A 25,323-nucleotide genomic window follows, 5' to 3' on the forward strand; every position below is an offset into this window, starting at 1 on the left:
TATATAATTGCAGCAAATAAAAGTAAGATAATTTCATCAAGAGATTTCATTCTGTTTAGCAGATGCCGATTATAACGTAGGTACAATAGAGATTGGTTTGCAAAAAGAATTAAGGACAAGACAGGAAGTGAAAAAAAATAAATTGAATAATATTCAAAGAAAAACCGTCGGGTCCCGTAAAAAAGTTTCTTCGACGATCCGGATACACATTCCAATCGTTTCAGAAAATCCCCTGTGTAGAGTTAGATATTTTCGAATCAAGTATCAGTGGCAGGCCTGCGGGGTGAGGGAGGGACAGCGGTGTCTAAAAGGTTGACGACGACTCATAGCATCGTTTTTTTTTGGCAACAACTTTTCAAATATTTTGAGATTGCTGACGAATATAATATGCGATCCGGTGGGAAATATTTGACATTATAACACATATGTCCAATATTCATTATATTATAATATATACATATATTTACAGCTATGTTATTTTTTCGTGATTAAACTGTAAATATAACTCGAGACAAATCTTCGTCATTCCACGATAATGAAAGTTTCCGTAGCTGGTAATCATTTCAGTACCCTGTCAGATAATACTATAATAGTTTGTTTTGTTTATTGGCTTACCCATGTAACGCGTGCATTATAGTTAGGTTAAACTTGGTTTTATTTGTTAAATTTATATATGTGGTATAATATGTGGGTACGTATATATTTGATTATTATATTATATAGAATACCGTAGGTATACGAGATTATATCATATCGTGATTAAAGATAAATTACAATTTTAGGTAAAAAACAATAACTCGATTACCATATCCTTGCAGAATCTTATGTCCCTACTCTCTTATATGAAATAAGACTAATAAATAATAATATTATTAAATTTGAATAGGTATAGTAAAGAGTAATTACTGAATTTACTGTCACTGAACTGCTATTTTACATATTCCTATCAGCCATTTTTTAACTTACATTTTTATTTTTATTTTTATTTTTATTTTCATATAAATATTTATAAAATAAGTTTCAGAATTTGTACACAATAAGTTACACTAAGAAAAAGTTATTAAAAAATATTAAAAGTTAAAAGAAATTAACAAAAATTACAAATAACCAATTTATTGAACTCTATTGTATTATTATTATAATATAAATTTACGACAAGTGACCAACGAGTACCTATATAGTAAGTTTATAGTATTTGAAACCGTTTTATAGCTCGTGGTGTGGCTTAAATTCATCTAATTACGGCAGTCGGATCTTGTACCTCTAAATGAATCACTGAAATGTCATAATTTAACAGGCTTTTGTAAGTCACTCGCTTTTATAAAATGTCACTTAAACATGTATTATATTGTAAAATGTAGGTACCTATCCATTAATTGAAAATTAATTTTTTTTATGTCAACCTATATAGTTTGCCAGCTTTATAATTTGTCAGCCATTTAGTATTTTAGCATATCATTGAATGTCAGCCATTCCAACCACATTTATAACAATCATACGTGGTAATAACTGTTAGTTCAAAAGTCAATACAATAGTAGGGTAACCTAAGCAGATATTAAAATAATGAATTTAAAATTAATATTGTATAGACTATTTTAATTGGAACTCAAAAATTCACTAAAACACGTATTTATTATCTAATATACAAAATTATCGTGTCACAATTTTAGTTACCACATGCTCCTCCGAAACGGCTTGACAGATTTTTATGAAATTTTATATGCATATTCAGTAGGTTTGAGAATCGGCTACTATTTTTCATACCCTTAAGTGATAAGGGTTGTCCAGAAAAAAATAAAAATAATAATAGTGTATTATATATTTGTTGCTATTCGTTAATCGGGCATGTTTGTTGATTTGTATTATTATTTTTGTCAATATATAATATATTATATCTAAATGAATGTTTGTTTATAGATTATACCTCTGGTAAGAAGATAGGCTAATTTAAAAAGGGTTAAATTTGGTTTTTTTTATCCATCGGATCTTTAGAGTTAAATCATACACTTATGTACAAACAGCACGGGGTCTGCGATCTACCACAGGTAGATTGCTTACCTGATAACATACTGCTACGAACTAGAATTTTAATTCCGGGCAACAGAAAAGTTGAGATAAATCTAGAACATCATACACCGAATGTTAAATGACGCATTGAACAATTAACGCATTTCAGTCATATACAGTTTGTACATTTAACGGGTAACGAAGTGCACAGGATCAGCTAGTAATAATATAATATGATGCTAATTGCTAATATTATTTCATATATTTATTTGGAAAAATCAATTATTAATATTTAATTTAAGAGTACTTAGTATTATCTTTACAAAATAGAAGGAAATCATGGGTATCCCACTATTTCGAAATCGTTTATCAATATGACTGGCAAAGTTCTATACCGTTTAGAAATTTGTTTACTACACCACATTACAAATCCAAAAACTTCGTTTCAGTGATCAGCAAACAGTTATTACGCGATATTAGGTATATCATACAGTGAAGGTTCACTCGTATGTGTCTATATTTTTTTAATGAAAATAATAATAGTATATTAGGATTTCTTACTGCCGACATCATGTGAATTCGAAGATGGTAAACTTTCTTTCAAAAATGTATTTATATTTTAATTTTCACTCTACAAATATCAATATTTAAAATTATTGTCAATAAAAAAAATAATAAAACCAGAAACTTTATTTACAATGTACAATTTCATTCATATCTAAAATTAATTAATTCATGTTTAATGAATAGTTTTTTATTAAAAATGTCTTAGTCAAACAATTTACCAATAACACATCCAGGTAAATTTTTCTCCTGTATAAAATAATTATCTAACTGGTTGATTTGATTAATGTCGTTTGATCATTAATAATGAATAAAATAATTAAAACCTTTTTTTGTAGATGAATCGTTACTAAATATTAATTTTACACTAAAATACAATTTCATTTAGAAATGTAATTCTAAAGTATTTGAAGTTTAGAAATCATCTATTGGTAATATAAATTTAAAAATAAATGTACAGCGAGCTTAAATATTCTAAAAATGTATCATTTTAATACAGTAGATTCTTAAATCTGTAATATAATTGTCATAACAAAATAATACGTCGACGATGTCGTAAATTGTTTCTTAAGATTACATTTTTTTTTTTTTATTGAACTTAGCCCGGTGACTATGGCCTTTAGCTGTTATAGGGGATTATGAACTACGATTGGTAAGGACGTAATGCTGGCATGGTAAGGTGTTTTAACGGTTGTCACGGTAGGTAAGCAAACGCGTGAATGTATGGCAAGGTTTTTAATATTACGAACCCGGGTGGTCACCCATCCGGGAGCTAATAGCAGCGGGCGTTACTTACTCTCAGTCACATTCCGCGACTGGTAGCAGCCAACGCGGCGCGCCAAGCTACTTAGATTAAATTTAACTCATTTATAGAATACCTTATTTCTCATAAAGTGGTATATCATAATTCATAATAAATATGTATAATACTTCTGCAATGTTAGAGGTACATTGTACACTTTAATATTACAGCCACATTGCCACAGCTATAATATTATAATATATTATATTATATGCGTAGACAAACAAATTTACGTGTTATTACTGAATAAAAAAAAAAAAATTATTATTGTTTTATTCTATAGGGATCAAACTTCAAATAAAAACAATATTATACTTGTATACTATGTATGTGCACGCGATTTATTGTGCACGAGAGTGCGTAGTTATATAGTATATTTATATTAATTATAATTAAATAGTGGACTTTCATAATATATTAAAAACTATGAAAGGATGTCCGGATGAAAATTAAATTGTATGACTTTAAAAGTTAAAACGTAAAAAAGGTAGTGTGATAAACAGCACCCTAGATATTAAAAAAGATTATTCATAAAATTATAACCGAATAAAAAAGAATTCAAGTCAAATTAAAGTGTCTGTTTTTAATTGATATTGTTAATTATGATGTGGGCTATTATAATATGTCGGCTGGTACGATAGTTATCGTTATATTATTATAAAGTGGGTGACGTAATTTTCCGATTTGCCGTCACTGTCAATCATACTATTGTGATAAAACTTAAATGTGAAAAATGCAGTGTATTATGTCGCATATTTTAAAACTGTGGCCTAATGACAATGCAAAATATATGGATGAATAAAAAAAAATTAAAAACATAAATATCCAATGATATCGGATCAGAGATACTTAATTTTTTTAAACTATTTATCGACAAGTGATAAATACAGTAAAAATAATATAACATGTTCATTTTAAGAAAATAAGATACTAAACAAAAACTGACGACCGGTTGCTTGGGGATATCGTTTGTGATCGTGTTATTTAAACTCGGTACATGATTAATGTTTAGTACAAAAACCAGAAGTTTAATGTTTAGTACAAAAACCAGAAGTTTGATTACGCAAAATGTATATATGTTTATAGCGACGTACGATTAATATATTATTTCGTTATATTATGGTATATTACATTTTTGGTTTCTCCCGTTGAAACGTTCGCATACAAAGCCTCATATACACGATATAATTTATACATAACGAGAAACGGTAACATTTGTAAAAAAAAAACCACCAAAGTATACTCAAGAAACTTAGTAAAATCTTTAGATGATATCTAGAAGTCTATATCGTACCGTCATCATTGCATACATGAAATTATAATAATGTATTATCTGGAGTCTCATGCAAAAAATTCAAACCCTTTTTGCGCCAGGGTTTTGGATTTTGCAGTTGGTATAATTTGATTAATAAATTGCGGAACGCACGAAAACCACGTGTAAAACTACGAAGAATAATTTAATAATATTATCTTACTGCAGTAAATATACTGCAAGAATTATACACTTAGTCGACATTTATATTTCAGTCGATTACTATGCATCACGATGGTAGCAGAGGGGTAGTATTGTTCAAACAGAGCTTCCTCTTCTGTCAGGAAAAAAAGAAATACTGTGAATAATATGTGAAAAAAGCAAGTAGTTTTCAATATTCATACAGCATTCTTCTCAATCCTCTGTTACAAACTGTTGATGTTATTTATTTTTTTGGGGGGGACTTGAGCCCCTAAATCACCATCCTTGCTCCCCCCCCCCCCGAAAAGTTACATCGATACATTGAAATATACGCCTCATCATCATAACAATAGCATTACGCTATTCATCCCGGATGATCGATTTTGGCCCAAATTTTGGCGCCGTGTTAATTAACCGTCGAGTCGATTTAGACAAACAAACACGACGGCGCGGCCACCACTGCGAATGCGAATAGTCTCTACTACTACAACTACTACCACTACTACTACTACTACTACTACTACTACTACCTACTACTAATACTACTACTAATATTACTACTGCTATTACACACACACAATGCACATCCGGCGCGTCGCATTGTCAATTTTAAATAGTCGCCGCGCGGAGAAGACGGACGGACGGACGGAGGAAAAATAGGGGCCGCCCGTGCCGGAGTAAAGCAGGGAAAAAACGATTACGCTCCTCCGTCGTCGTCGCCGTCGCCGTCGTCATCGTCGTCGATGTGTGTGTGTTGTGCTTGTATGTTGTGTGTGTGTGTGTGTGTGTGTGTGCAAGGGCCCTATATCAGCGCACGCTGTCATGGGGACGCGCTCAGTGTACGTCGCGACGGTTTGCCGTGATCACGTTGGGCGCTGTTAGGCCGACGTCGCCACAGTTTCGCGTTTTCCGCCCTCGCTCGGTAGCCAACGTCGTCGTCGTTCATCATACATGTCGGCAACAGACGTGATATAATAACATTTTATCGTTATATTCTGCTATCATTGTTGTTGTTATCGTGTACAATATTATTGTTACATGTAGGCGACGGAGACGAGATTTTTAGAACGATTTTACATTTCCCCCTCCCCACGTTTTTTCTCGACCGAAAATTTATCACCTATATTTTAACGGTGAGTTTTTCAAATCAATTAATAGGAAATAACACTAAATCCTCGTCCAGTCCACGAGTGCTATTTTATTACCCAGCTGATATTGTACCTGTTACAAGTTGGATATAATAATATGTTTGCATGATATAAATGTGCATTGCATGCCGTGGTTTGCATTTTTATGAAAAAAAGACTGAAAATTTATTTACGCAATAATATACCTAAAAAAATACTAAAAAAGTATACCTACTAATGCCCAATTAACATTTAATCAGAGAAGCTCTCAAATAAATTAATTTTTGATATAATTTATTATATTAAAAATTAAATAATATGAAACAATTTTTTTAATGTACAAATTACGTTTAATAAAATAATATGGACAATTTGAAAACAGTTCAATAGGTAAATATTGTATTACAGAAATAAATAATTTTATCGGGATGGTGTAATAATATGTAAAATATATACACTTTGATAGGTAGGTAGGTATTAAATTTTGTTTTTCAATAATTTAGGTAGGCACTTAAAACAATGAGGTAATCTGGTTTTTTTTATATCAAATATATAGGTACCCAGAATTAATTTATTGAAAAGGAAAATTTAAAACATTATATTGGCTCGAAAAAGAAAATTAATGACTATAGGCTAATAAACAATACCGATATATAATAATTAATAATTTTAAATTCTAAAAATATTACTACCCACTTCAAAGATATTTATTTTGATGCATAAAATAATATTAAAATACCTTGAAGTTGAACATGCAAAATACATTACAAATCTAAAATTAGTATAATATTTTGTAAATAATACTAACTAATTATACAAATATTGGACTCTTTATTAATAGAAATAAATCATAATTTTAAATTGATTATTTCTTGTAATTCATTATTTTTTGAATTATTATAATGCAATTAATATTGTATTAAGTTTTATTATTAGAACATATAAACTAAATTTTAAATCAGCATTATAAATTAAAAATATTGAAGGTTTATTTCTGGTTATAATATTAATGGTTATGAATAATGATAACAAATTTAAATAACTTTATAAATTACGACAACGTACACCAATGTACCTTAATATATTATACGATTACAAGGATGTTTTTATGACCAAAATATTGTTTTGGTACATTATTATAGTAGGTATGTAGGTACTGGGTACACTAGAACTAGGATAAATTAAAATATTGTGGTAGAAAGTCTATGAAAACTTTGATACGTCTGAGTTCAAGTCTAACATGTTATTATAGTCTTTTATTTCCAAGCTTCAACAATAATATTTCATTCAAACACTATTCCTACTACTGTCAAGTCTCACAAATCGTATTAAAATATTCAAATACATTCAAAACTATTTTTATCGGTAAATTATTATTTTATAAAAATTAAAAATGAATGTAATTTTAGAATTAAAAAAACTCGGTACCTTATTTAAATTGCTGTGCTATTATTTATATTAGTTTCTCTATTTTTTTTTCTGTTTAGATGTGTCAGGAAAGTCAGTAAATTGGTACGTTTGCTCGTGTAGAAACTACAGTTAATTGATCGGATTTCTCATGTGATTAATACATTTTCAGAACTTCATGACTTATAACATTTTCAATAATTATTTAAAACATAGTTTCATTATTAACTACTGTCATTATTCACGTATATATTATATAATATTCATATAGTACTGTACGTATAAAAACCTAATTTAATTTCGGATTATTCGTTTTTTTTTTTTTTAATTTTTCTGTACCTATTAAAATTATATTATTGACAGCTTTCTCGAATTATGATTGTAATTTATTATACATATTCTAAAAAAATAATATTATTTTCAAGCAATCGAAATCACTTAAAAATACAGCAGAAAGAAATAATGCTAAAGTCCACGCAGAATGTATTTCACATTCTGTTTTTGTTTATGCTATATACATCTCAAGCGGAATTACGAAGATGTGCGCTGGCTATGCGACGTCCTTAAATGTTCAAGAGAAAGAAAACTATTCTACACACAATGGCTAACGTTTATTATTCGACTTTAATGAAACGGTTTTATTATGGAGGCAGTGTGTTTAATACAAAATATATAAAAAAAATCCTCAATTGTGCAATAATGATTCGGAAAATTTTGTAGTAAAATGGGACAAATAATTGGTTACGGTATATACCGAAGAGAAGCATAAATACGAAATTCCTATAATATAGCCACGCTTTGGTTGTACCCCCGTGGAAAATGAAAATAAAATCTTTGCTTGCAATAACGCTGTGTGTGATATTATAAATCACTATCGTAGTATCGTTCTATGTTTTCAGTTGCCACAACGATATCATCGATATTATGTTAAATGTGATTTACAACGCAATATTTTTTATTTATTGTCAGTGCTAATCGAGCGCGATACAAAGGTCAAAATAACTCAGAGAATACATAAAAACTGAAAAATCTAGATTTGGGCAAACAGAATTTGTAAACGTAAAATAAAGTCTAGTATAAAAATCCCAAGCAATGGGCATAAAAGTTCGATCAAATATAGATGGTTAATGATTTTTATTTTATTTTTATTATATTATATATTACTCATTATAGTACAACGTATTTCTAATTAATCTTTAATGATATTATATTGTAATTTTTCGAAAAACTTAAATTTAATGTATAATATTATGATACGAGTGTAGTTAACACAATATTATGCGTATTACGCTTATGTAACATAATATAATTTTGTAGTTATACATTTTTAATATTACCGTTATAATACTGAAAATCCTCTAAAAACTATTTCCATTTTTGTATCACTTATTCTAATACAATGCTATATTACTGACATTATGTTTACGTATGGTTGAACGAGTTAAACGTGAGTTTTGCTACACTGCGAAATTTAATTTTCTTGAAAACATACTATACAATATTAATAAAATTAATGTATAGTATTTGATATATCATGCAGTATGTGCCATTTCAGTTTAGCTAAACGTCATTTCATACATATTCTAGTGATTAGGTTGAGTTTAGTTGTCTGACTTTTTCCCCCGGAATTTGACGACCTATGTATTTTTAAGTTATTTCAAATATTTATTTATTTATTTACTTGAAATTTAAAATGTAATAATATATTTATAAAATAATACTTTTTATCGAAATAAGTCCTTTCCTATAATAATCTGTGAACATATTTTATAAGACTAACACATTTAGTGAAAACTACCATTGACATTCTATAAATTAAGAATTACATTATACTATTATAATATATTAGTAAGAATTTAAATGAAAAAATTATTATTTAATTTTATTCTGTCAGCTATGTGGCTTTATTTGTGTTCCGCAAAATTTTAATATAAAAACAATATTGTGTTCTGTAAACATTGCACGTAAACTAATTTTTCTCTAATATATGTCTTATGCTATTGTGAAATCGAATATTCAGAGAATATTTCTTATTTTCATAAGTTTACACATAAATATATAAAAACAATGTCTGAAAAATAAGTTAATTCATTTTCTTTACCGTATTCGGTAAGAGATTAGCTGCTGGAAAATGCCTCAAGAATATTAATTTTGTATCACAATAGACTGTTTTGATTTGCATTTAAAATACCTAATTAAAGGGTATCTATTCGATTAACAAATTAAATTACAATTGTTTTGCGATTGAGTATTGGTTTAATTATATTATTGATTTAATACGTTAAATTATAAATTAGGTTATAGATAACGTAATTTAAAAACGATAATGAAAAAACTTATCAGATTAGTTTGAAAACCAGACTATTATAAAATAGAATAGATGTATTTTTTGATACTAACATACTATTAATTATATATTTATATTAAAACTTCACTGTAATTAACAAATAGAGGTATTATTATTTTTACGAAATTTGAAATATCAGATGATATTTAAAGACGAATATAATATATTTATGCTAATATTATGGTTTTGGGAAAATTATATTTTTAGAACTGAATTATAATTTCTAAAAAAAAAAGTAAACATAGATGTTTGAATGTTATTTATAGTTACGACAAAGTTTGAAGTACAGCTGTACCTTAAATCGGCTTTATATACATTCGTTGTACACTTTTGCGTGTTCGATCATAATATATTATCATATAATATGCATATTACATAGATACGTACAAAGTATTTTATAAGTTTTGTTAATTAAATTAAAAATTACAAAATTTGAATGTTAATAATATACATTTTTTTTTTTAAAACTTTTTTACGCTTTTTAATTACCATGATTTTATCAAATAGTGTATAATAAAGTACATTCTATGACAAAGTAAATTGTTATTACCATAACATAGACTCAAAGTCTTGCTCCTAGACTAAATTATAATAATTCACTTTAAAATGTGTTTAAATAGCTATTAAAATCTTCAGGTAAACGTGATTTTAAAAATATGAATTGTAAATTTAACTTAGTGAAAAACATTTTTTAAACTAATTCTGGTAAAATTTGTGTGTTGAATAAGTATTGACTTGTTTTTTTTCACATTTAAAGGAAAAACTTTTTTCGTGCATAATTTAAAACTTTCATAACGGTTTTTTTTTCAATAAAAGAGTGAGAAATTATTTACCATTCCAAAATACTTGGTTATAGTTTCTGGTTTACAAGTTTCCAAATCGAAGTATCTACATTTTTTGCGTTAGGCTTAACGTGCCACAGGCTATTTGTATATCGTAAACCACTCAAATGCGTCTTATATCGAATGTTTTTAGTGTTTAGACTATGTGAAAATATTTCCACAGTTCCACACGGTAAACACCAGCACACGTTGACACGGAGTCCGGCTTCCACCGAGTTCGGCGAACGGGACGGTGAGACTGGATGGTGCGTAAGCATATATAATATGTTTCAAAATGCTTGTTTGAAGTGAAGAGTAAGTCACCGATATACGGTCGAAGTGATTGATTATTTCATTGTTCGTGGAATGGTTTGTCAATAACGTGAGAGTACTTGACAATGATACGGATTCTCGGTCCGTATAACGAGAGAGCATACGAATCAAGTGTATTACACAAAATATTAATTCCTCTTTTATTTCTTCTCAAAAACCAACGATAAATGGGAAAAAAAATTCTCAGTAGGCAGCCTCTATTCAAAATAAACTGAAATCTAAATATGAATATTATTCCAAACATAAAATTAAAACTGATCACGGTGATAGTTAGGTTATAGCAGCGTTATTATTTATACAAGCAATATAATAATAAAAACGGCTTTGATGTTTTAGATTCTAAGTAGTGTTTTAGTGATTGGTGTTCACTTATAAGTTCATTACAGCCAGTAATATTATATAAAATAATAATATAAAAATAATTATAAAATAGATGCGAATAGTTTTTACAAAAATATTTAGTTCAAACCAATACTAATACCATTGATTATAAAATCTTCTAATTATATATTCTATAATCCATGCAATTAATACTAATATGAAAAATAATTACCATATAATAGCAATATAAATATTAAAATAAATAATAAGTTATTCTTTTAAATATATGCTGACAGACGGTCTCTGCTCAAAATCGTTTATCGTATACGATGGTATATCGTTTTTGATTTGTAATTTAACACATTCATTACAGTCATTCAATGAAGATGGTACACTCACACCTACTGTAGGTACCTACATTTTAATGATGTTCCTGCGTTTTGCATGACATTACAAACTAGCAAATATAGGTACTTACATAGATATCCTAATAATGGGATTCTTATAACTAATGTATAAAAATGGATTACTAAAAAAAAATAGGTAACATAAAAAATATAATTATTATAAAAAAAAAAAAATAATATTACAAGTGTAAGGTAAACTATTTTGTTGTTGTTTGTACTGCTTGTAATATACTTTATTATAATGCGATTTAATGGATTAAAACATCTAAGCTTAAAATATAATAATATTAATAGATCAAATAACTTGTCTTATATAATTTTTTCAATGATATTATGAGGAAATTTATATTGTATTGCACTTGATTTTGAAACCTTATTGATATTATATTAATAATGGTATTTCCTTGCTTGCTTTGGTCATAATTATTACGTTCTTAAATAATATACTACGTTATCTGTAACTACAGTAAAAAAATACCAGTATATGAAAAAAAATATTGCAGCTGATATGACTATTTTGACTTGTGATTCAGAGATACTTCGGGAAGTGTCTATTTTTTAAGTTTAGGTACATAAACGTTTTTATCTATAAAAGTTCAAGGAACATAGCCATGAATATGAGCTCGCTTATACATATACATAATATATATATATATATATATTTGGTTTGAATTTTTGAGAGATGTCGAAACGAGTAATTGGATTTTGATGTACTTTTCATATCATTCGGTATGCAGTAGATTTGTATTTTTTTACATGTCTGGCATTTTCTATCTATGTTGCGCTTGAAACAAATGAAACTAAACTCTACGTGGGAATATTTTTATTTTTTAAGGTTCATACGGTTAGGTACATGTTCAAAATATCGGTAAAGGCTATATAATATAATGCATACATAAAATCAGTATATCAAAAATAATGTACCTATAAGCTTTTTTTTTCGTATAGTAAAATAAAAGGTTTAACACATTCCTTTATTTTTGAAAATCGTGTTTTAAATTATAAATATTGTATATTTTATATAATTAAGTCTTTCATGCTTTAAAAAAATATGTAGGTATTATTTGAAGAAAACTCGTTCTGAAAGATCAGTTAATAATTAATATTGTGTATTTTACAATAAGGAAAATCCCAAAAGTAGTTATTTAAACACAAAATTGAAAGTACCATTATGATTAGAACGTAATTTAAGAATTTTGTAGGGAAAGTTCCGAGCTACTGAATGAGGTACGGTTTGTAAGTTATACTCTTTATGTAAAATTATTATTTTAACAGTTAAATCTGAATATCTCAAAAATATTTTACATTTTTGAATGTTGTCATTTTTTTGTTAAATTTTTTTAATGACATATATTTTTAATTTCATATTTTCAAGGATAAATTATATTGAGTACTTTGATAAAAAAAAAAAAATCAAATTTCAATCTATAGTTTGATTAGCAGAGTATAATAATGTACCAACATTTTTTGGGATAATTCATTGCGCTCGTCTAAAGTTTAAATTAGGAGGCCACTTTAATGGATATGTTAAGTTTGAGTTCTTTGATAAATCATCGCGTACTGAAAACGATTCTAAGCTATTTCTCTAAGGGCCCGTATTACAATAGTTGATCTAAGGTTAAACCGCGGAATCCGACCGGTAAAATCAGTGGGTTAAGCGTAACCGAGGTTTAAACAATTATTGTAAAACGGGGCCTTAGATGGTCTGTGAGTTTCTATTTCTAAAGATATTTATAACATAATTTAATGGTATAGTATGAGTGCTTTTTTTTCATTTATTAATATGGTAGGTTGAACTAATTTTTACCAACAACTTTGCTAATTATATTTTATTATATGCTTATTATTCATATTATGCATATTATTATTATCGTTATTATTTATTAACTTATAAGGCAATAGGTCAATGTTAAGTCATTCATATAGTATAAGGTATAGATTAGAGTATTAGACTCATGGACTTACACATAATTGTGTTAGTGGGGCCCAGTATTCTTGTTTTTAATAAATAAATAAGTTAATACTGACTTAGCGCGGTGTTGAATTGTGTAAATAGGTCTGTGGAGTAAATTACTAAATAATATTCTAAATATATTGAAGATTTGATTTTTGAAAATATTGATATATATAGTTGAAATTTCCTACGATTCATATATTTTAAATTACAGCAAAGTTACTATAATTTTAAAGTATAAGACACTATTTTTCGTTTAAACATCCAATTTTGTAAACATTTTATATTCCAATATAGTGTAGGAAAATAATTAAGCTTATTTCTGTTTGATATTTTTATATATAATATATTTAATTATAATTAACCTACTGTAAGAACAAACTATGAGAAACACATATTAGATTTTATAGCCTTGGGTAATAAATACCTCCAATTTGTTTTAAAATTCTTTAGTTACAATAAATTACAATGTCGATTTAATCAATAACTGGTGTAGCGTAAATATTCCAGTTTTCAATATTTTTTTTTTGTTTTCCAGATTATTTTGAAAGGTACAAAATCTTACTTTAAAATCTCCCCCTTTTAAAATACCAATGAGATAAAATTGCCTAATAGGAGTCTTCCTCCAAGTTGATAACTGAATAATTTTTAGCGCACATAAATGTAAAACCAAAATAACAATAGCTCCGTTCAGAATATAAAATTGAATTTCGTGTGATCTATTTGTGACTCTATGTGTATAATCAACTAGTCATAGGTAGTTTATAAATATTTAAAATATAGATGAACTAAGTTGAGTGGCACCAAGGAACATTGTAAGCAGTTGATATATTACCACTCTATTGCACTCTTTTGAACTTTTATTAATATTGACTAATTATAACTACATTTTCAAAAAAATATTACTTTTAGGAATTTAGAATTAAAAATTGTACTATACCATTCAAAAGGTAAAAAATGTATAATGATAACAATGAAAAATAGTAAATATATATATATTTTTAAACGATTTCAAATTATATAAAAATAATATTTTTCAAACACGTGAATACTTTTCGAGATAATGAGAGTTAACTTATTGTTAAATTAAAAAACCTGTATATACTATTGTTCTACAATATTAAATATTTCATTTGATGGTCATTATGATATTCGTTTTTAGACAAACTCACAGTATCATCTGTATGCAGTTCTCTCGATCGATTGTGGGTCTTATATCAAATGTTTATTGTTTTTACTACCTTGACAATTGTTTATTGAATATAAAAAATCATATTATTGTAAATGAATACCTACGTAACAGCTTTTATTTGCATGTATATATTCCTGTCAAAGCTCGATCACTATTCAAAGCTAGGTTTTATTATTTAATGTTTTTGATTTGCATATTGTTATCAGATAAAGCTGAACATTTTTTTTTCAATTTTTTAAATAAAATATCCTTATATAATATGGAAAAAATATAAAGAAAACTAATAATTATTATTACCTTGTTAATCAAAATAATAGGGTAAAAGTAAAAAATAAAACATGTTCATTGTTATTCGTAATATACTAATATAATAGATAGGTACCTTATAGGTACAATCTTCTCAAACATTTATAACTTAAAATACACTTATATTAATTGTTAATATATGATAATATTATGTTATAAAACTAATATTTTTATCGGCACATAAATGGTATAATATACTTAATAAAAATTCAAAAATGAATAATGATGATAATATGACGTTTTAATTAATACAACTTTAAAACGATACTAAATTAAAAATCGAAAATAATTTTCCAAATGACAACATCTTTATTTTTTTTTGGATTTAGCTAGGCTTATATTTTACCTTTAAATGTTTAATGCTATTATATATTTATATCTTAATTTTAAATCATTGGCTTGAAAGACATCACCTGTCTCAATATTTAACCAAAAATCACGTTTAATACAAAAAAATATCTTAAACGAATTAAAATTTTTTTTTCATTAATTTTAATTAATTTTACAGTTATAAAGTTTTTCTTTCATTTTTTATTTATTTATTGTCCTACGTATTTATAAACGTTCTTTAGAAGGTTCCTGTACGACTATACCTATTAATTTTTGTTACTTTAATGTATAAGAATCATGCTAGTTTGTTGTAATCTCATTAATTAATATGTTCAGTTTAAACAAAATAGTTTCGTTTCAAAACGTAAAATACTAAAACCGCTTATTAATATAATCAACTTGCTTATTAAAACTAAAATTACTGAAGAGTATGTATATATATATAATATATACCTGTATAGAGTTTAAAAAACATTTATTTAAACTACCAAGTATAAAAACATAGTTATAAAATCTAGTTCTAGGTTGTAATGTATATGTTGTAGTAGGTACATTGGAATTACTTATAAAATATATAGGTAATTATGATATCAAATAACTTTTGAATCAAGAACTCCTTCACCCTATTTAATTAAAGTTTCTACGTCCAATGTTCTTATAGACTGTACTTAAGTACTACCATCCTAAAAATTACACAATGGCTAGAGTATAGAGTTCAATAAAGTATTAGAAAATCAACATAAGAGCAAGATAATAAAATGTATTAGGTATTGTTAAAAAAGTATGAGAATGCTATAATCATTCTATAAACATTGTAGATTAAATAAATAAAAATGTAGGTAACAATGAAATTATATACAACTTTACTAGATTTTAATGATACACCTATTTATTTTTATTTTACATCTTAATAACGTTATTCGTTTTTATTTCAACTTACAAGTACTTATACCTACCTATAATTCCAGAGAATTCCATTAAGCAAATTAATTTTCATATTTTTGAGTTGATGATATTATTTTTTTACTTTAAAATATATTACATTAATGATACAAAAAGTATAACGATTAACGAGTAATTCTTATAATAGGGTACTACACATAAACCATATAGCCAGAATTATAAATTCCTTTACAACCGCGACGTTTTTATGACAATTTTTAACGACTGTTAAATTACTCGCTAAACCGTCTTTAGTCTTTTTCCCCGAGAAGAATGAATTTTCACGTAAAATGTTTTACGATGTTACTTTATAGAGGAGAGCACTTTGCCACACGCATTTCGATTATTATAATGCGCATTTGACTCACTGTCCACCTGTAAACTCTGTCGAAAAAAGACACAAACGATTCAAAAACCACAAAAAACAAAATAAACAAAAATGCCGAATAGACTTTTCCGTCGAATAGAGTGTTATCGAATTCGGAAGGCCTGTTGGACATTTTATGTTATTACCATAAGTCAGTAGAGATACCTATACTGTGGACTATAATATTAATAACTATTGCAGACGAGCTGCAGGTATAATAAAAATCGCGTCGCATCCGAACCGTTGGAATACGATATAGTTATCGCTATTACCACAACTCGATTCAAAGGGTCTCGTTTTCATCGTAAGAGTGTCTGGTATAAATTAATTCAAGCCGCGAGCATTATTAGTTTTCGAGTGAAGATTTTTCGTCATGTTTTCTTTATAGAACGAAATTATACCCGACGTAATTGGAAAATAAAAAAAAAAAATCTTATATTTTTAAAAATAATTATAAAATATACAAAATAATATTTTGTTATAAAAGTAAATATTATAATATTTTAGAAAATTAATTATTTATTCGCTTATTGTATTAAAATATTTATATAATATTTTTACCTAAACACGTCTTGTGTAGTTAATAAAACAAAAGTAGGTTGCTTAAGGGTGAGTATACAAAGGAGTGATGACGATAGTGTTTGATTAATATAATATTTGGTATTTTAGTTACATAAAACCCAGTAAAGAGTGTAACTCAACTGTTACTATCTTATGACTGAGCAAATAATATCTCTGCTGCATGTGATAGTATGTAATAGTATGTTAAAATGTAAATACCGTAGATTATAACTTCCTTTTTATAATATTGAATATAATAGCGTTTTCATATAGTTAATTTTAGCTTACAATGAAAATACTTAGAATAACGTAGATGTAAAAGCTAAAGGTACAAAACAAAGATGACATCAACCGTTCTACGATTTTTGGGGTTACAATCACTACTTGTACTCAGGAAATAACTAGCGAATTCCTCTCTCTTGATATACCTATTATTATTATTACTATTTTTTTAATACACGAGTAAACATGGTTTTCTTATAATAAACTGTACTCCAATCACTATGTACAATAATCACTGATTATATATTAACGATATTTTTTTTAATTTTTGTAAGAATAACAGATTAGAAACATATTGTACCTATTATATTTTCAAGATTTTTTACTTAAAAACAAAAATGTAATCATTAAACATCGAAAAATAGTAAAAAAATCAAAACCAATGTAGTCACTTTTCTGTACAGTGCAGGGTGTCGAGAGGGGCTGCTGTAACGAATGGGTTAAATTTGAATTTAATGATATAAAACCGTGGTAGGTATACAAGCAAAAACAGTCGCAAGCCTATAATATTACTAAGTATATTTTATAATATTATAATGTTTAAAGTAATTTAACCTACTGTTGGTTAAATTAATTTTTGTCAACAAAATTGCATTTGACAATATTGTTGTGTGTAAAATCTAGATACCTATATAATAATGAACTTTAAAGTTTAAAGTACATACGAATATTATTTTTAATTAAAACAAATTTAGTAGAATCATTATTCTTTGTTAAAATATCTAATTCCATACAAACTTTAATTTTAAACACTTATAAAAAAAATTGTTATATGTCCAATCTTTAATATTTTTCAACTGCTAGTAGGTATAACAACTCATGAGGAACCTATTGCATTACATTTTCAAGCATTTCAACTCAATGAAAACATTTTTATTGACATTTGAAATAAAAATCACTAGAATATTGAAAATTTCTATGAAAAGCTCAAAGCGAGTCAAAATATTTTGAAATTGATATGGTGCTTAGAAAATGCCAATATAAAAGTTCGATGTACATTTCAGGCATTTTAGAATTTACGGTTATTTTTTTAGAATTACACAAAAAAAATAACAAACACATCATTATAAAATCAATATACTCATCACTCAGTATCTAAACATTAAAATCATCGTTTATCTATAAATATCTCATAAACAACCAAAATATTTTGAAACTTATATCATGTATATAAATCAGGGATCGAAACCGGTTTAACCGGTTTTCCAAAAAACCGGTTAAACCGCGGTTTTCTCATTTCTGAACACCGGAACTGGAACCGGAACCAAACGCTTTTAAACACCGGTTAAAAAACCGTTTTCAAAACCCAAACCAAAACCATATAATTGAAAAACCGTTATTGTACCGTTCTTGAAAAACCGATTAAAATTTGAAACTAATGTCGGTTTCTTTGAATTTTATAAAGTTCATTATATTATTTGTAATTCTACTATTTTTATACGAAGAAATTATTATGTTCGGATTTATTGATAAAAATCCCGATGCCATTACTGAGTATTACGAAATATTAATATATACATTATTACTCAACTTATGATTCAATATTGCAAATACAAATAATATAGTGTGATGTTATTGTAATATACAATTAAATATTAATGTAATCGAATAATGATTTCAACCATAATATGAAAACATAATATTATATCGAATGCAAAAGTACGCACGAGGCACCTAAATTAGGTACAAATATTCAAGTTAATAACACGAAATTAGTTCTGCTGAACGTAAATTTGTTATATCGTATGCCTATTGTAGGTACACTAATTATAAAAAGTAGCCATATTTCAGGGCTTTAGACTCGGCCCTTATAATAGTTAATAGATAATAAAAATTGAGTCTACAGTAATTAGACAGGAAAATAAAATGGAAATTCTTAAAAACCGTTCCAAAAACCAAAACCAAAAATTTTCTAAAACTGTTCATTAAACAGATAAAATATTTGAAAAACCTTTTTGAAAACCGAAACCAAAAATAAAAAATTTTAAAAACCATTCTCAAGAACTAAAACCATAACCGTTAAAATTTGAAACGGTTTCGATCCCTGATATAATTTTCTAATATAAATATTCTGTGAAAATAAGGAAATGTTCAAGTCCCTTTGGGTATTCCTTTCTGAATAAATTACAACAAAAAACAATATCGATTTTGTCAAAAACCGGTGTCGCGTAAATATCCCAGTTTTTTTTTGTAATTGCTGATTATTTTGAATAGCAAAGAACAATTTTTAACCCCTCCTCCAAAGAACTATATTGATAATAAATCGGGATTACCCCTCCCATCACCCACTAAAATACCCATTAGATGAAATTCACTACAAAAACAACCGTCAAAGTTAAAGATTGAACCTTTTTTTTCTCTCTAAATCTGGATATTAATTAGATATAAATTAAAAAAATGAAACAAACGAAACAATTTTTAAACTAATACATTTATTGCTCTATTTAGATCTTGAAAAAAAAAATAGCATTGATGACATCAATAAATTTGTATTTAACAATCAAGGTAAAAATCACTCGATTTGTTTAAGTAACATTTAGTGCTCCATTCACACCCTAACCCTCTCATAAAGGATCTTTCTATCCTTACATTACCTGGAAATCCAAACCGCAGACTAAAAAGAAAGTGGTGCCGCGACCTATTACAAAACTTTAATGTCTAACGTCTGTCAAAAAAAAAAAAAAAATATATAAATTATGTAATCATAGTAAAAATTAATTAAAATAATTAATCAATTAGTCAAGAGTCACTAATGGGTGGCTGCTTAAATCACGCCTGTCACGTATCATGTACTATTATCATATAAGCTTATTGTGCAAACTGTACAGATTGTTTATTTCAAATAAAAAATAAAAAAAAAAAAAAAAACATTTAGTTGTTATATAATACGTACATTGGAATGTATTATAATAATATAGAGCTTGTTAACCATTTTATACTAATCATTATTCAAAACACTCTCAAGACATCATTGCAGCTTTAAACATAATATTATATACATCGTATATTTAAACTATAAGTCTATAAACATTATTAATATAGAAAGACATATATTTTGTATTTTATGAATTGGATTTTGTTACTTAACAAGATTAAATCATTCATATCGGTGTAAATAAATTTCTCATTTAAAAAAAAAAAAATTATTTCAAATTATATCAATCTATTAAACACGTTTGTGAGTAGAACTCTATTGGTATCCAAATATTTTTGATAGGTTATGATTATTTCCGGATTTCTCAATAATCATAATTTTACTTATTAATACCACTATTAATAAAAAAATATTTTTATTCGTTAAGTATGAATCTTATAACTATAAAATACTATTTAGATATAAGTGTTCCTATACATAATTATTATTCATATTTTATGAGAAAAAGATAACGAGATACTTTTAATTGTATAGTAATAAGTAGTATGTATTTTTTAATATTTCAATTAAACTTAATTAATTTCTTGTTAAAAAACAATATTCTTTTTTTGGTAATAATATAAATTAATTATTATGTACATGACAAACTTTGTGTAATTTAAAAGAAGTAATAAGTTCTTGTAAGTTGTAAAAAATGTTATTTATTGTATTTTTTACTCAGAATTGAATAAGTTAATTAAATTATCAAACCGTTAGTTTATAATATACTCTATAGTGATTATCAGATTTTATTTATTTGTTATTATCTTTTTTTCTGAAGGTACTTTTAATTTAACAGTATTAATGCATAAAGGATTTTTCATGTATTGTTAGCGACTTTTATTGGAATTATAGAGGACCTAATGTTAACAATTTATACTGTTGTAAAACAGTAGACTTTTCTCCATTCATCAAATTCTCCTAAGTCGAATTTTTAATTAATTATCTTCAACAACAGTTTTATTCATCTGTTTTCCCAACAATCGAAATGATTCTTTGGTAACATTCACATACTTTTAATGAATAATGAAAAAAAGCTATCTACAAGATGTGTACTGTAAATATTAAACAATAAATCTAAATAAAATATAACATTAAGATTTAAGACCTAGTCAAACAGAACGCGTTAGGTATGACACATCAGAAATATAATTTAGTACAACCAGTACGATGAAAGAAAAAAATCTCGACTTTTAAGAAAACATAAAACGTTGTAAATAAAATATGTTGTACGATGTACACAGTATATTAAATTTATTATAATGTATACTATTATGTGAGAATAATTGTATAGATGTAATGTAAAAATGGTTCCGTTTCCGGACTCATATCACATTATGCATCTTTTCAAAATGTGTGTTGTTGTTCACAATATATTACATTATATTTGACAATACATAGCTTCAGATTTCGTACCCGTCCAGGATTACGAAATGTTTGTATCGACTAAAAGCCGGACTTTAGCATCATAATATCCTGGTTTTTTAAACACACAAATTGTGGCTATTATTGGCCAAAGACTATATTTTTTTAGTAACCTTTTATAATCATATTAACTATACCAGGTACAACTTTGCCTGAATTCTAATAAAGTAATAACTCTGTGGTGTGCGGAAAACCAATAGCGACAAAATTCCGTCTCCGCAGAAATTGCCACCTTTTTCGTCACGTATGCTGGATATACAAGATCCGAGAACACTGCAGCATATTAGGGATTTGCCGACTATAATAATTTCGTTCAGTTTTCGGGGTGTTTGGAACAATTTTATCCATCTAAAGTTTTCCCAAAACCTTATAGTAACATATTATTATAGTGACTGCTGTGCACGAGCCTATCGCCTCGAGTAATATCCTCCCACCACTGTTTATATTCTATTTTCCACCACAACGACTAGTCTTGTTCTTATTATTGCATCTGCCCACTATCTTTTTTTTTTTGGTAAGAGAAATAACGTGATAAAACAAAGAAAAACTTGTTGTGGCTCGGAACAATGTAGTCTTTGCAGTCGATTAGACTTTTTTCAGTTGACAAACTGATGTAATCGAGAAATCATCAGCCTAGAAATGAAAATTAGCAATACTTTGTGTTTAGTTTCCACTATGTTGTCGAACAAAAATAGTTATTATTTATTCACGAAGAATGACACATTGCAGAATATATTTAAATTTTAAACTATATTATCCCAATTATCTTCAATATTTGTAATAGTATTATCATTGCCACGCCATTTTGTGCAATATGTAGTTAAAGATATCAGGCACATAATAATACAATATATTATAATATTATTATTAATTATTATTGTTTGACGACAAATTATTAATGTTGTATCAATATCCATATTTTTTTTGCATGAACATTTTTTATTGAAATGACATCCAACGTATGGACGGTATTGTTTTACGTAGGTACGCAATAAATTATTCTATACTAACGAGTGACGGTTGATGTTCAATAATTGTACGTCATAATATCATAAAATATAATATACAAATATGTTTGGTAAAACTTGTCATTCGCCTTACTTATCTGTCAGAATTTTGAAATTGTTTAATATAATATATAATGCTAGTCGAACGTTGAAAAATCGGTTCACAATAATATTTTATACCTATAGTCTCATGGTGAATTGGTAACCATAAAATAATGAACTACATTATAAGTCAAAGTAGGATATGTAACTGAAATCTTTAGATTAAGCATAATATTTCCTATTCTCGGAAAAAAAAATATATATAAGCTAACGAGAACGTGTTCCAGTGCATTGCACTGCAACTTCCGTCAACCAGTCACGAATTTCCGGATAAGGGGAAAATGGGCCTCGTGAAACTGATTGGTCTGGTAACACCAGACTTGAGTAATTTGCCACCCGTTGATTTTTTACTTTTGCCCGTCAAAAAACAGTATTTTATAATACTATACGAATATCCATATTATGCAAGAATATATCAATATTAGTGAATTTAACTTTTGAAATGTCGATAGTCAATATATAGGTAATATATTGTACCTGCCTATAACTATTGCCAATATTGCGTTAAATATGCTACAGGTACAACATAAAATAATACGCACTTGTTTTTATAAATTTAATTCAATTATGAAATGTTAGTTTCATAACAATTTAAAATCATTGAACTCAAAAATAAAACGCCATCGTGATTATCTCTATTTAAAAGTATATTTATAAAATAATATAATAATAATTTATAATATTATATACAACTGAAGCAAAACCAAAAACTGTAGAAAGATAGATTAATTTTAACCCGGGCAAATTCGCGTAATACAGCTAATAGTTATATATATATATATACTTATATAAATACGATAGTTAGGTACAGTAAAACTTCCGTTAACGGTCATCTCTACAGGACGGTCACTTCTATGTAACGGTCAATTTTTTTAGTCCCGTCGAGTGTATCTTAGTGTTATTCTACCTCTGTAGGACGAGCACCTCTAAATAGCGGTCACTATTTACAGCCCCTTCAGTGACCGTTATATGGAAGTTCAACTGTATATTAATTATGCATCTCCTAATAATTAGCCACTATTGGTATAACGTTAACGGGTAGGGTACACTACACTATTTCGAATAATATTATGTTCAAGTATATTTAAAAAAGATTAAAATATTAAATATTAAGTGTTACTGCCTTTATGTTTAATTTAATTTAAAACACTATTAGTATGCTATTGTGTTACTTTGGAATTATAAGAATATACAAATATAAATCCTGTTTCGTTAAAATTGTATAAACGTTTTTTAAATGAAATATGAAATAAGGAATATTGGAATTAGTTGATTCAATTGCTTATAGATATAATATATAATAATATACTTTAGTTCAATATTGCAATACCTAATTAGGTATTAAAATTTTTTTATGTATTTTAAATTAATTGTCATCATATATTTCAGTTGTATCAGTTATATACATACACATATATGTTAAATTTACATATTTTGGCTTTTCTAATCTCAGCCTTATTGGCAACTAATAACTATTACTCTTATTGTTAGTAAAATAGCAATATTTTCTAAGTTTTTAATAAAAAAAAATTATGATATCATTCAAGTAACTGTTATAGTTGTCAAAGTAATAATAAATAACAAACAATAGGTGTATTTAAGGTATTTTAATATTATCAAGACTTGAGTTATAAAAATACGTGTATTATTTGTATTTATATGTTCTTGAATTTCTCTATTTAAGGTAAAACATTTAGATGTATTTAATAATACCTCTGTTACATTAAAAATTCCAAACCATTAAAAATCTGAAGGTTTCTGACTTTGTTCAATATTAAGTTTTGCTAAACAATATAATATATAATACTATACGTACAGTTTCAGGTTAATGTGCTTCAGTTCACGGGCCAATCGGCATCGGTGTACCTCGCTTTGTGAATTAATTCGACCGAGATGGGCAATCTGCCCATGGCGGATTGGACATAGCACTTCGTATATTCCAAACGTGGTTCAAACTACTCACTAAACTTTCCTAATATCTCTATGAACAATTTGAAATTTTTGTCAGTCGAGTAGTTTTTGAGTACATAAGCTGTTAACATACATTAATTTATATACATATTATCCGAAAAATAGAGTATGTTCTGTGTATACACTCTATAACTCAGTAACTTTTATTACACAGTACCCTGAACCTATTTTTGCATTTGGTTTGTGGGATATGAGACTAAACTATTGGTACATAAATTCTTATTGCTCACACATTTTTACTCTTATATTTTGCAGATGCGCAACAACTTCAATTTTTCTGTGTACTCTGTTTTCGTGGACACATGTTATATAATATATATTTAATATATATATAATATATATGGTTCATTAAAAAGTTACCAATAGCAACTCTATAATAT

The 25,323-nt window shown here is 27.0% G+C and overlaps 1 protein-coding gene across 1 annotated transcript in view; it reads left to right on the plus strand.

The window, feature by feature from the left end:
- Positions 1-5,664: 5,664 nt before the first annotated feature.
- The window catches only part of LOC100168979 (probable G-protein coupled receptor CG31760), a 268,373-nt gene continuing 248,714 nt past the window's right edge, over positions 5,665-25,323 (plus strand). Inside the window, exon 1 of the mRNA XM_029489788.1 lies at positions 5,665-5,960. The gene's annotated coding sequence lies outside the window, so the exon portion shown is untranslated. The remainder of the gene's footprint in view (positions 5,961-25,323) is intronic.

This window comes from Acyrthosiphon pisum, chromosome A2, assembly GCF_005508785.2.
Source record: "Acyrthosiphon pisum isolate AL4f chromosome A2, pea_aphid_22Mar2018_4r6ur, whole genome shotgun sequence".
Lineage (NCBI taxonomy): Eukaryota > Metazoa > Arthropoda > Insecta > Hemiptera > Aphididae > Acyrthosiphon > Acyrthosiphon pisum.